The sequence below is a fragment of the Corvus cornix genome, chromosome 1, assembly GCF_000738735.6.
Source record: "Corvus cornix cornix isolate S_Up_H32 chromosome 1, ASM73873v5, whole genome shotgun sequence".
NCBI classification, from domain to species: Eukaryota; Metazoa; Chordata; class Aves; order Passeriformes; family Corvidae; genus Corvus; species Corvus cornix.
This window is the reverse complement of record NC_046332.1, coordinates 82,971,329-82,985,118: the sequence shown is the minus strand read 5'-3', so window position 1 is coordinate 82,985,118 and position 13,790 is coordinate 82,971,329. Positions and strand designations below refer to the sequence as shown.

General features: G+C 41.8%; 1 protein-coding gene across 3 annotated transcripts in view; it reads right to left on the bottom strand.

The window, feature by feature from the left end:
• The window catches only part of ZBED1 (zinc finger BED-type containing 1), a 55,916-nt gene extending 42,253 nt beyond the window's left edge, over positions 1-13,663 (bottom strand). The window contains exons 1-2 of one of the 3 annotated variants that reach the window (XR_005603955.1): positions 13,161-13,663; positions 9,633-9,775 (exon numbers count right to left, since the gene is read on the bottom strand). The gene's annotated coding sequence lies outside the window, so the exon portion shown is untranslated. The remainder of the gene's footprint in view (positions 1-9,632; positions 9,776-13,160) is intronic. The other 2 variants (XM_039567655.1, XM_039567700.1) reach the window with 2 other exon arrangements.
• Positions 13,664-13,790: the final 127 nt, after the last annotated feature.

Below are 13,790 nucleotides of genomic sequence, written 5' to 3'. Positions count from 1 at the left end.
AACATTTCTAGTTTTACATTGTAATATAGTCAAATCTGAAGTTTGGGGTTGCTTTGGTTTTTCAGTTGGAGTCTAGGATAACGCTTCCTTTTGCTGAAAGCAGCAGTTCCCACTTCAGTGTAAGTTGACATAGATAATATGTCATTAAAAATAATGACATATTATTTAAGAGGAATGGTCACAGTAAAGAACCCTGCCCTCTCTACCCAACAACCCTCTTTCATCTTGTCAAGAACAGCCTTTAGTCTTTTTTTAAAATGACAAAGGTTTCCAGTGTCAATATACTCCTCAGGATGGCACTGCTCTAACCAGATTTATTAGCAAAGCTCTTACTTTACCATTATAAGCCAAAGTCTGGTACTCAAATATCATTCATTTCAAAATCTCACATTTTATTTAATGGCTACAACATGTCAGCACTGTCTCCAATGTTCCTTTGATGCAAAAAGACAAGGGGATGTGACAAGATAAACTTTGATGTGCCACATCCAACCTGAAGTTTGAATTATTTATAAATGTTTGGAAAATTACATAAAATGATAGGGTATGATATGCAATCCATTACCACTACATTCTCAGATCAAAACACAGTAATCACCAACATCATTATCTTATCCCAGAGCAGTTTCAAGGGCAGCTCACTGGACTGGGATACAGAGAGTCAGTTTGTAAGCCTAATTCTTCCACTAGGAAGAGTAGTGAATTCAAGAAGTGCCACCAGCCTCCTCAGCTTCAGTTTCCTCTCCTTTAAAGCAGGGGGACTAACACCCATCTTTTCTGTAAAGTGTTTGGACAACATGGTGTACATAGTTTTTGTATTTACAGTTTAGAGGCTGAATATTATTTCTGTTATTACAGTCTTTGTTCTATTTTTACAGTGATACTGTATTATTCCTACTACTTCAGTTTTCTGCCTCCAGGGTGCTGGGTCTTGAGCAAACACAAATGCAGGCTGGTCAAAGTCGACTGCTGTTTACATTCGAAAAATATTTTAGAAGCGTAAGACCATCCTTTCCACACCAGTGCACTTAAACTTACAGGAAAATCAATAATTTTCTCTACGATTGACTAGGCCTTTCCCAGTAGGTCTTGCACAGTTAAAATAAAAAATAAACCCCCCTCAAATATAAACAGAAAAAACTTGCAATAGTGCTAACCGTGCAAAAGGGCAAGGTTTTTTTTGTAAGATGTTTATAGAAATATTTTTATGCTTTGGTTAACTCCCTGAGACAGAAAACCTTTTTTAATGGAAGAAATATTGTTTATTCTTACTTTTATTTATTCATTTTGTCCTTAACTAAGGACAAAAGTCCTTAAATAATAAAGCAATATAGTATTTCAGTGATGTACCTAACAAGCAATCTAAAACGAACTCTTCCTTTCTCCTCTCCTTAATTATTCCTAATTTCCTGATATAGGTTTCTGTACACATATGTCTTTGTACTGCTTTTTAATATAAAACTGTATATTAGGATTTTATCATTTGCATTTTATATCAAATTATAAAATTTATAGATAGATAGATAGCTGAACAAGTCCAGGTCAGGTGAAAATCAAGTGACTTTCCAAATCTCAGTGTTGGTGGTAACACTGCAGTTTCTATGGTGCTTCAGCATCAAAATAAGGGCATTCCACATATCAAAGCTGAGGATTCTCTTGGAAGAGAGAATCCTTTACCCAAGGTGCTGAGAAGGAAAGGAGACAGGCATGGGTGGACCACCATCTTGACCAGAGATAAAGCCCATCAAGAAAGTTAATTCAGGAATGCCTTTAATTTGCAATGGAGTTTATTTCCAGTCTCATTCCTGTTGGCATAAGTGTAATGAAAAGCCATAGAAACTTCACACTCTCAGGAGTTCCAGGAGCTCCTTTTGCAAACGAAGTGGTTTCACCCTTCATTTCTGGGGCACTGACCCAGCTCATAAACTGTGTAATAAGACGTAATAAACTGTGACCTAAAATTAAGCAAAACAAGGAAATCAAGGTATAACAGGCCACTTTCAATTCAAGCATCACTGGTAATAAATGCGTGCATATATGTGCGTTTGTGTAAGATCTCTTTAAACTCACACTAACAAATCCTCTTGGTGCAAACCTTAATGTAACAGATATTACACAGAATGTTTTTGAAAACAGAACCATTATAATTATAATTGGTAAAAAAGAAGCCAGCAAAATGCAGGTAAATAAGAAAATTCACATGTGGGTTTAAATTTTTAGAAATTAACTTTTTACACATGGGAAAAAGCAAAATCAAGCTTTCTTTAGCAAGGACCATTATTCAAAGGACAAATTATTCTGGGCCACAACTGCCATCTGCTACTATTACAGCAAGGGAAAGAAAAATGTAGTCACTTTCTGCTTTGAAAGTGCTTATTCTCCTCTCTTGTGATGCTCAGCGGTGATGATAATTTTGCATTTTTCAGTCTGTCCCCTATCAGGGCACAAAACCTGCTGCTTACACAGGAGAAAGGAAATCCAGCAAAGGTTTCCAGCAGAACAGCTCTGGTGAGAGGAAGCCGAGACTGGTAGGTGGCTATAGGGCTGCATGTTAGGATATAAAAGCATGAAGAGATTGTGTTGGAACTGAAATCAAGGAGTACACACCATCCAGCCAGTTATGAGAACAACATTACACACTTACAACATAAGAGTTCTGAAACTACCTACTTTCTGAAATGCTAAGAGAAAAATAAATGGATTTCACAGTTTAAGCAACTGCTCTACTCATACAAATGTAGGTCAAAAAGAAATGAAGTTACAGTACCAGTGCAGGAATCACAGGAGTGTAAAACAAAGGTTATTCACAGGCTTAATTCAAACAACAGCTATTTTAAAAAGGGCAAATTAAGAAATGCATTTTACTACACAGACAAAAATGTTATTTAATAAAATATCCAGTAAACAGATTGCTACATGCTGGGTCACAATATCAGGTTGTTTGATAAGCCACATCACTCTAAATGTCGTATTGTGCATCTGAGCTTGCTTTCAAGACTGCATCAAAGAGTGACTGCCACAGTACAGCATGTCCTGACGTCACAGCTCTGCAGTTCCACTCCTCGCCAGACACTGGGGAGCATCTATCAGGTAGACTCTTCTGTCTTCAAAGTGCCTCTTCCCATGAGAAATGCACCTGGGGTTTGCCACTCCCCAGAGGATTTGCCTGACATCTGTCCATCCATCCATCCATCCATCCATGCTACACTGTATATTAATCTTTTCTTCCAGCTACTAGCAAGGTATCCTGCAAAACTTTTCCCACCCCCCAAAGCACAGCTACCACTGGTACATCCCATCCAGGATGCTGCCTTTCAGTGAACCACCTTCTTACTGAATCTCAAGAGGCTTTAAGTTATTTTTACAGTTATCACAAGAACCGTTTGATTCTTCTAATCATCCAGAGGACCACAGTGTGTATAAGAAGTCTAGTTTGCCTAGCTGACATTCTTCAAATAGTAGCAGAATATCCATAAGCTTATCCAAGAATGACTGCATTTTGGTTCATACAGAGGTTCTCGGGAGCACTGATTCTTTTACCTTCTTTCATGAAATCTGCTGAACCAAAGGCACACATTACATAGCTGTATGTTTCAACCATTTATCATGAGCATTTCTATTTCATGAGACAACCGTTTGCATTTTAATTTAGCAACATTTTGTACAGAACACACATTAATTACACATTAATAAATGTTACTAGTTTTAAGTTCTGTATGTCAATCATTGCCAAATCAGCTCAAGAAAGGGTTCTTGGCTACACAGGCTGAAGAGCAACAGAGGTGGCTGGATGTCATCCTAGCTGCATCACTTACTTGGTTGCTACTTTCTGCAGCCTGAAGAAGGACTCCAACTGTTTATTAACGCATATATGTGTCCTCAGATCCAAAGCTGTGCTAACAGAAATTGGCACTTCTCCATTGAAGTCAGCTGAATGTTTGTAACAAATGAACAGCTCCTCCACAGCAAGCAAAATTCTGCCTTCCTTTATGTATCATCCCACATGCCCATAGGATTTTACCTACGTGATTAAAAGAGAATGACTCACAATAGTGGCTGCAGTGTCTTCCAAGCCAGTCCCGGCTTCCTCTGTTGTGCTCTACCCTCCTTCCCGCTGACCTTGTTTGTGTGGCCAAAAGCAAGACAAGAAACCCTTGGCTGATAGTAAAGGTAATACTATTTCATAATACAATCACAAGTTTATCCTTGGAATTCACAGCACTTCCAACATGCAGACTCAAGCTAAATGAATTTGGTGTCAATGTCGTGTTCCTGGGACAGGAACAGTCAAAACATTTAATTCCTAACAGCAGCAGGTTCATAGAAGTCTGTAATAAATACATTGCATATACTATCTATTCACCTGAATACTGTGTAAAATTTTAAAAAGGGAATTGCCATGTGAATTTAATAGACAATACAGGACCTTACTGCTTCATACATAATTTAGTTTCAGAACTAAAAGAGCTTTCATGAGCTCAAGTAAAAAGCAAGTTTCTCTTCCACTTTTAATTTAAAATCTCTCCAGGCTTGTAAGCCCACATGAGAGAAAAAATTAACGTCACTTCAGAATTCTCAAAAATAGCAGTTTATGCATTCAAATATGCAAGTTTTTTCCCAGGCTCAAAATGTTTTCATCATTTTTGATACATCTCCAAGTGAAAAAAAAACCAACTGAGTTATAGAAGTGTGGCTTTTCATGTGTTTAATAAGGTGGGGGGTGGCAATGAGCCTGTATACTAACATGAGAGAATCACTGTTTAAACCCCTGACAACAGATGCACTGCAGCTCTCCTTTATCTTGGATTTGCACTGAAAATAATCACCCTTGATAGCTCCATCTTGTAAATTCAGACTACACTTGGGCGCATAATGGAATGCCTGAATAAAGGGGATCCACTACCACCTTGTGCAGCTTCCCTGCTCTCCCCTGAGTCTGCCCACCATCCAGACAGGCAGGTGGGTATCGCAGCACAACTCCGAGCGCTGAGGAGAAGGGTTTTTCTACCTGGGAAGAAAAGCTACAATGGCCTTTTGCATTTGCATTTTTCTCTAGTTAGTAATCTGCTCTTCACCTAAACATAAGATGTGAGTAGCCTAGGTATGAGATGACAAGTTTGGTGTTGAAGCATGCCATTCCCATGAGATTTTCTCTTCAAAGCCATAGTTTATATTTATGCCAGGCAGTACCTGAAAATTCTACTGTACCAACTACCTGTATGGGCATGGCAGTTAATGTGACAGGCTTTGTACAGCTGAAAACAAACACAAAGATAAAAATTGGATCAGATTGCAGAAAAAAAACTATACTACACAAGAGTATGCCCAGCATGATTATATTATAGTCAGAGCAATGTAACTGAATTAATTTCCAGTTCCTAGAAGTGTGCTGGAGTCCCCACAGAGGTGTAAGAATTAAAAAGGCTATAAGAATATTGCAATTGTTGTCTTCAGCCTTCAGGCTACTATGATCTGAGAAGGCTTCATCCTCCATGCACGAGCACAGTGATCATTCTGCTCTAGTGGTGCACTGCCGGGTGCCACTTCAGGTGCACACCTCACCTTACCCAGGAGTATTGTGTAGGAACTGTGGATGTAAAATTTAAGGATGATTAGGACTACTGGGAACAGATTCTCACGCAGTCCCAGTCCCAGTTCTGTGCCTCCATCCTTTTGGTTTACCTGTCTAGCACACATTAAGAGTGTATAACAACAAGCCAGCCAGTGCTCATTCCCATAGAAGACTCTCAAGAATACATGCTTGAAAGGATCATACAACCCTAGGACAGTTCAAGTTGGAAGGTACCTCAGAAAGTCTGTCTATAGTCCGCTCTACTGCTCAAAGCAGGGCCAGCTTTGAGGTCAGACCATGTTGCTCAAGAGGGTCTTAAAAACCTACAAGGATGAAGACTACTCAACTTCAGCTCTGGAGGCTTCAGCGCAGAAAAGACATGGACCTGTTGGAGCAGGTCCAGAGAAGGGGCACAGGAGTGACCAGGGGAACATCATCTCTGCTATAGCAGACTGAGAGATGGGCTTTTCAGCCTGGAGAAGAGGAGGTTCTGGGGAGAGTTTATAGCAGTCTTCCAGTACCTAAAAGGGGCTACAAGAGAGCTGGAGAGGGACATTTTACAAGGGCACACAGTGATAGGAAAAGGGGGAATAGCTTCAAACTGAAAGAGGTTTAGAGTTAGAAAAGTTTAGATTAGGAATAAATTCTTTACTGTGAGGATGGTGGAAAGACTGCAACTGGTTGTCCAGAGAAATTGTGGATACCCCATTCCTTGAAGAATTCAAGGCCAGGCTGAATGAGGCTTTGTGCAATCTGGTCTAGTGGAAGGAGCTTTTGAACAAATTCAAACACAAAAAAGAAGCCCCCAGAGGAAGCAAGAACATGCGCACATTGCCAACTCATGTACCTAACAAAAAAGTAACCGAGTTCCTCAGTCTTCTCCATGTCCTGGGAAACCACTTTCTGGAGAGGAACCACATTTTCCTTAGTCTTCCTTTTATCACCCACATACCTACAGAAGGTTTTTTTTTGTTGCCCTCGATGTCCCTGTCCAGCTTTAATTCTATCAGGGCTTTACCTTACCTAACCCTATCCCTGGCTGCTTGGACAACCTCAGTGTATTCCTCTCAAGCTATCTATCCTTGCTTCCATCCTCTGTAGGCTTCCTTTTTTTTTTTTTGACTTTGTCCAGGAGCTGCTTGTTCATCCACATAGGCCACCTGGCATTTTTGCCTGACTTCTCTTTTGGGATACATTGCTCTTGGTCGTGGAAGAGGCAATCTTGAGTATCAACCAGTTTTTCTTGGACCCCTCTTCCCTCCAGGGCTTTATCCCACAGTACTCTACTGAGCAGATCCCTGAAGAGGCCAAGGTCAGCTCTCCTGATGAGCAGGGTAGTGAACTTGCTGTGTGCCCTCCTCACTGACCTAAGGATCTTAAACTTCACTGTTTCATGGTCGCTGCAGCCAAGCTGAATTATGCTGTATCAGTCACTAGAAACATATACTGATGTATTTCTGTGTGCCCAGTGTTTTCCTTTTCTCTTCACTGATACCAAGACTTCACTGAACTCCCACTCAGTTATTGTCCCTATTAAGTGTGCCAGAATGGCATTGCAGTAGAAAAAAAAACCAAGTCATTAGAATGGAGATTGGTTGTAAACTTATTTTTAAGCCCATTTATATACACCTATCTCACAAAGGAGGTGATGATAGTATGTTCAGGAGTGCATTAATTGTAAGAGCTATATAAGAAACATGCACTGCAGGTTACCTGACTACATCATATATAGTTTCCATGAAGAGTACAACTTAATCAAGACCTTGTTTATTTTTGCTGTAGGTATCGCAATGACTTTGTTGGGTATTCATTTAATAGGGTTCACAGCAACACAACTCACCACTGAAATGGATACTGAATAGCAAATAAAATTTTCTCCATGAGTTCAAGTTTACCCCAATATGGAATAAATGCAGAAGAAGCTATTCATACAAAGGGCGCTTTTTTTCCCTAGCACTTGGTAAACACATTGCTGTATTTCATGAAAACCAAAACATTTTCTTACTCAGGTGTTACATAAAATACCATAATACCCAAAAAGCATCATAATCCTGAAGCGAATGTGCATAAGTTTTAACACTCATAAGTTCAGGAGGATTCTTTCATCCTTTGCACTTAAAAACATAAATACAGATGGTGTATTACATCAAAGGTTTGTACATTTGTACCTTTGCAAGAAGATGTTGGCTATTACTGGTTTGAGACAAAATATTACAGTTCTACTATCTTCTCTCTGAGATGCTCTTTTCTCACATATATATCTTGGTCATAATAAGTTAATTACCTAATAGGACTTTTCCCTGGTAAGTAGAGATTTTGTCTCTTTGAGGTCAATGGAGAACACAAGACATAAAATCTATTTGTTACTAATGTATTTCTTCCAGCCCTCATAAGCTGAATTATCTTTTTTTCCAAAGGGAACAGAGCATTAGCACTTTCTTTCTAAAAATGATTCATTTATAACCCAAATATTCAATACCACTCATGTTTGATCATCAAGTCATCAACACTATCTGGTTTTCAAGTAATTTCCTATTGGGCATTAATGGTCAGGTTTCAAGGAAAAAGAGAAAAAGTCATCCATGTAAAGATTCTCAGCTTGCTCTAGAGTTGCTAATTTCTAATTTGATCACATAGACTGTACAAATGCATATACATATACACATGCATATGTATGCATGTATACTTCTATGTACATACAGTTTCTGTACAGGAAGGTGGCAGTTTTTGTGCTCCGAGCTTCTCATTTTACTTCGCATTAGCTGCACTTTTTAAAATTTGAACACTCTGGACTCTCTCTTCTTCTGTCTTGATAAAACATTCTTCTTTCTTTTCCCATTCCTTTGTGTTTCTTAATCAGTCACAAGCAATTTTTTCCACATCTTTTTTGCAACCATAATCTACATTCAAACTATGCTACAATGAAACTCTGAATGTCACCTTATTGGTATCCCTTACGTATGATTTAATGACTTGTGAAAACACCAGTAAATATCTTTAGCATTCCAAAGTAATATATCAAAATATTCAAAATAAGAATGTCATTCTCAACAGCACCCAGTGTTATGAGCCCCTCCAAGCTAAAGCTCAAATTTTCTCACTCGGGCAAAATTTCAAAAGTTATCAAAATGCCTCTAACAAGAGTAGATGCTGCTGTGCAACTACATGAACCATACTAGCAATGCATATTAAAAGTAACTCGTAATTTTTTTTTTTTTTTAAGTTAGCTAAATATATATTAGGATATTTCATCCAACAAAACTAGCTTATTGCAGAACAACAAACAAGCAAGTGTGTGCTGCTTTCCAATTCACTCATCATTTGGTCAGCCCACTCCAGGAAAATCAATCCGTGCAGTTTGTCTACAAACCGCATTACGCACTAAGTCACAGTTCAGAGGATTAATGCTTAGAAGGAAGGAGAAAACACCATGCATCAAAGAAAAACTGGGGAAAAAGTCATCTGTTGAGAAATGGCAGTGGAACTTTCCTGTATGTTTGAATGTCCAATTGCAGCCCTGATGCGGTGCCATGCAGCAGGGAGGGAGAAGCCAGGCGAGCATCTAATGGCACATCCGCACCCGGAGCAGAGCGAGATCTTCAGGTGGAGAGCAAATATGCCTGCTCTTTATAACTCCCTTACACCACCACCAGAGTTTGTATTAACATTACCAATGCAAGACTGTTATTCTAGCGAGGCAAGAAGCAAGATATGGCCTGCTCATGCTGCAGGTTTAATACACTTGTTACAGTGATTCTGTATTCCCTAATGCTGCCCCCAAATTTGTCATTTAAAGGATCCTGCCAGTTTCAAGTGTTAGAAATAGCATCAGTTGTACAATTAATCCCAACGATCCCACCTTTGAGCTGTTTATAAACACACAAATGGGGCCAAGTGCTTGTCACATTACCAACAATCTAAGGATCATCACCTTGCATAGAACAGACAGTAGAAAATCGGTCCTAGACTGGGCCCTCCAACAAATGGGGCTGGAGCTGCATAGGGCAGATCTATGTGGCCTGCCTTACAGCAGCCTGAAGGCTCTCTACTTCACACTCACCTGGAGGGGAAAAAGTACAGCTGAGAACTCATGACACAAGGACATCTCGAGGAAGCAGCACTGTCCATCCTTGGACCTCGGCTAACCTTTCATCTCTGCGAGACCCTCCTACGCTGGAATCATCTTCAATGCTCATTTTAAGCCTGTTTTAGGGAAATGGTATAAGATGCACAGAGGGTATACCATGAAGACACTGATTCTTATTAATCCATTTTATAAGGAAGAAAATAGAAAATAAGCAAATCTGTGATGTTCATTGCCCAGTTACTCTTCTTTCATGCCACTTACAGACAGTATTTAATAAATCTTCAGGGAATTTGCCTGACTAGGAACTGCATAAAGAATGACTTATCCAGAAACATACTGCATGTTTAAGTCTGATGTGACAATATTCCTGGGACCATGCTATAGCATGCTACCTTGCAGTAGGAATTAATCCATAAAATTCATTACACTTCTGCTGACGAAGCAGTGGTAACTTCAGAGTCTTTTTCACACAAAAAGGCAAAGATTTGAAATATTGTTCAACACAATATTTTTTGAACAGCCTATTAAATAGATTTTGGACTAAAAACATACTTTCAAACTTAATTACTTAATTACTAATTTTTGCAATATGGTAAAAATTTCTCGGCTTAAGTAGGAACATGGTAACAAGTTGTCTTTGCCTTAAACAAAAGCACTACTCACGATGTTACAACCTGTCTTATTGCAAAAAGTACTTACAGGTGATCTATATCTACCTGATGCACTGCATCTCAGTCACAGGTGATATTTCAGAGTTCACCTTTGAAACACTACCTTACATTAAAAGACAGCAAGCTGGTTAAAATTGAGTTGGGGCATGAGCACAAACACCGAATAGAAATAAAATCATCACCAAACTTCAGAGCAAACAAGTAAATAATTAGAAAAATATGGTCTCTAGGTATTCCACTGTAACCAATTTACCCTTTTTACTGTTTTAATATCTCTCTCAACTTTAATAACATCATGCTGTTACAAATTCAAATGCTAATCTGCCAGCATATTTCTGACTCCGTCAAAACCAACTGCAAAATTCCACGCGGAGCTGAGAAAGGCCAGGATATCATTCCTTTCTATCAGGCATCACAGGAATAGGAAAAGGTGGGGTCTATATCTTTAGGGTTTTGCGTTTGCTAACACACAATAAACAGTACATGCAATATCGAACCAAAGCCAACACATCTGTGACTACAACTACAAATCAAATTCAATACTGATAATCATTGCTCCGCTTATTTTTCAGTTGTCAGGCTAGAAAATACCCATTTGAGTGTATACAAATCTTATTGTATATTTATATATAAACACATACATATATTCACCTTATTTAGAATAAAACCAGGTATTAAAAAAAATTCTACATCTTGTCTCCTAAAAACAATATGCTTAAAATAATAATGAGCCAGCTGGAAACACTAGTGATCAGACAATAACTGAATGGACTATTTCATGGTTTTTACAATTTTTAAGCTGATTAACGTCAGTTATGATGGGTAGTACAAAATCTGTTCGGTCATCTCAACGCTTCAGATATTTAATCACCCCTACACATATCTCTTGATACTTAAAGTTTTCTGAAAACCACATTAATTTGCCACATTTCATCCAGTGCTATAAATAACAGTTTGGTTTACTGTGAAATAATTAACACTTAATGGCAAAGCCTCCATAACTGTCTCACCCACTAGCTCCAGCCAGCTGGGAGAGGGGCAGAAGATGTGCACTGCTGTTAATTTGGAAGGGAACATGTGACACAACCTGACATATCAAAGTGTGAAGAGGTTCTTTGCCACTTAGTTAAAAACAAGTGTACTGACTGAGGGGGAAAAAAAAAAAAAAGATGAAGAGGACTTGGAGGTTGTTTTATTTCCACATAATTATATGCATAAGGGAAACAGAGCTATAGCCATTTTTAAATGTGTAAGAGTTTCCCCCTCCTCCTCTCTCTTCCCTTGCTGTTCAGAGCTGTTGAGTAACAGACATTTCAGAGCGTGCATGGGGAAGTAAACAAATGCATTGCTACTGTAGTTGCAGGGCAAGGAAACATTGATGTCACTGCTGTTATAATCACATTAGTAGCGTGTGTTAACGGTAATGTCATGTTTGATCAACTAGTCAGGTGAAGAGCCCTACGAAATACAAACGGAACAGAAGCACAAACCAAAATGGCAAGAGAATCGACTTCCGAACAGTTTCCTCCGCGTACAGAGCCCTGTTGCAGAGGTGAGCTTTCAGTCAGCAGTACTCAATGTCAAATTATCCAGAATCACACGATTACACTTTGCAGTTGGCTAGGTCCCTGTTCGCCGGCTTTAAATGTGAATTTGATTTTTCTCCTATTCCCCACTGGGTACACGCACCCACACTCTGCAGCATCCGAATACATCCCGCCAGGGATAACGCATGCAGCTAGAGTTTGCTCCTATTCCTGACAGCTTGTCTGTCAAGGACAGAAACAGTTACAGCCCAAGTGTTTGGGACCATTTATCTTTCAGCAGGTCTTTTCCACTTTCAACACAATGTGTTGCTGTCTCTCTGCTTCAGCACAGGGTATTCAGTACAACCAAACAATAAGAGCAGAAACAGCCAACAACAAATTCTCTCAGGTGGGAAAACGGCTGGGCAGGATACATCCCCTCTTGTGTCCCAACACGGTCAGCACATACACGGTCATCAATTGTGTACTTTTTATCAACATTTTCTGAAATTGCCCACCTTCAGCACGTAAGGGATAACCCTTGAGCGTTAACCCTTTTAGAGAGAGTAGGACATAGGAAATGCAGTGTCAGTGAGACCAGACAAAGAGCGCTACCATCCAGAACTTCCCATGCACATTTTTCTGTCATCTTCCCCACTTCCTTCCGTCAACCTGGCCCTAGAAAGGAGAAACTCATCCTGCTTTACATCCCCTCACCGAAGTCTGCCTGCTGGCACTGGCCGGATACCTGACGTCTTTTCCTTCCTTCATTGTCTGTAACTTCCCGATTTGCCCCCGGGCTGATGAAGCATTGACTTTCCCCCATCCCCTGGGCTCACCTTTTAGGTCTGCCTGGCGGCGCAGCCACCGCCTGCATACCAATGTGGGGCCGCAAAGGCAGCGCGGCGGCCGCCCTCCGGCACCCGCACCGGCACCCGCGCCCGGCCGCTCCCGCGGGCGCGCTGCCTTTTGCGCGTTGTCACCTCGAAAAATTTAAAGCGGGGGGACACGGGGACGGGGGCAGGCAAAATTTATCCCGGCCAGCAGGACAGGTCCTGCATGTCCCCAAGGGACACGCATGCCTGCGTGCAGCAGGCACTCAGGCACGCACATCCACTAGTGTGTGTGTACGCGGCGTGTGTATGGAGCGCCTGTGCCACATCCATGTGCGTGCGTGTGCGAGTGCGTGTGTGTTTGTGTGTGCGAGGGGAGGGCAGCGGAGCGGGAGGGCAGCGGAGCGGGAGGGACGGAGGCAGCCCCGCCGCACCCGCGCATCCCCCGCGCCGCGGAGAGCGGAGACTCACCGGGTCACCCTGGTCTCTGAAGGTCAAGCTCAGGTTGGTTTCTTGATCGCAGTTGTCCTCCAGGCTCTTTCGGCTTGGTCCTTCGTTCGCTTTTTTTTTTTTTTTTTTTTCTTTTTTTTCTTTTTTTCCTCTTTTCTTTCCTTCCCCTTCTCTTCCTCTGCTCGGCCGCGGTGGCGGCGGCTGCCGCCCGGAGGAGCTCCCGCTGCCGCTGCCGCTCCCGGCCCCGCGGGGTGAATCCCGGCTCCTAAGCCCTGGCCCCGCGGCGCCGCTCAGATCCCATGGTCGCAATCCACATCGCGGCAGATGTACCACAGAATCACGTAGAGGATCAGCAGGATGGCGAAGATGAACAAAGCCACCAGGATAGCCTTGGTCACCGGAGAGATGAGGGACTGCATGTCACCCGCGGACCGCCGCCGAGGACAGACGACTCGAGAACTACACGGGGGCAGCGAGCGCGGACGGATCCCGCGGCCCCGCCGCCGCCCCCGCCGCCGCCGCCGCCAGCGACCCGGCGGGCACCGGCGGCTGGCGCCGAGCCGGTGGCGGAGTGCCGGGGGCTGCCTCGCTCAGCGCCCCCGCTGCGGCGCTCGGGCGGGCACGGCGGCTCCCGGGCGGGCGGGACGGGGC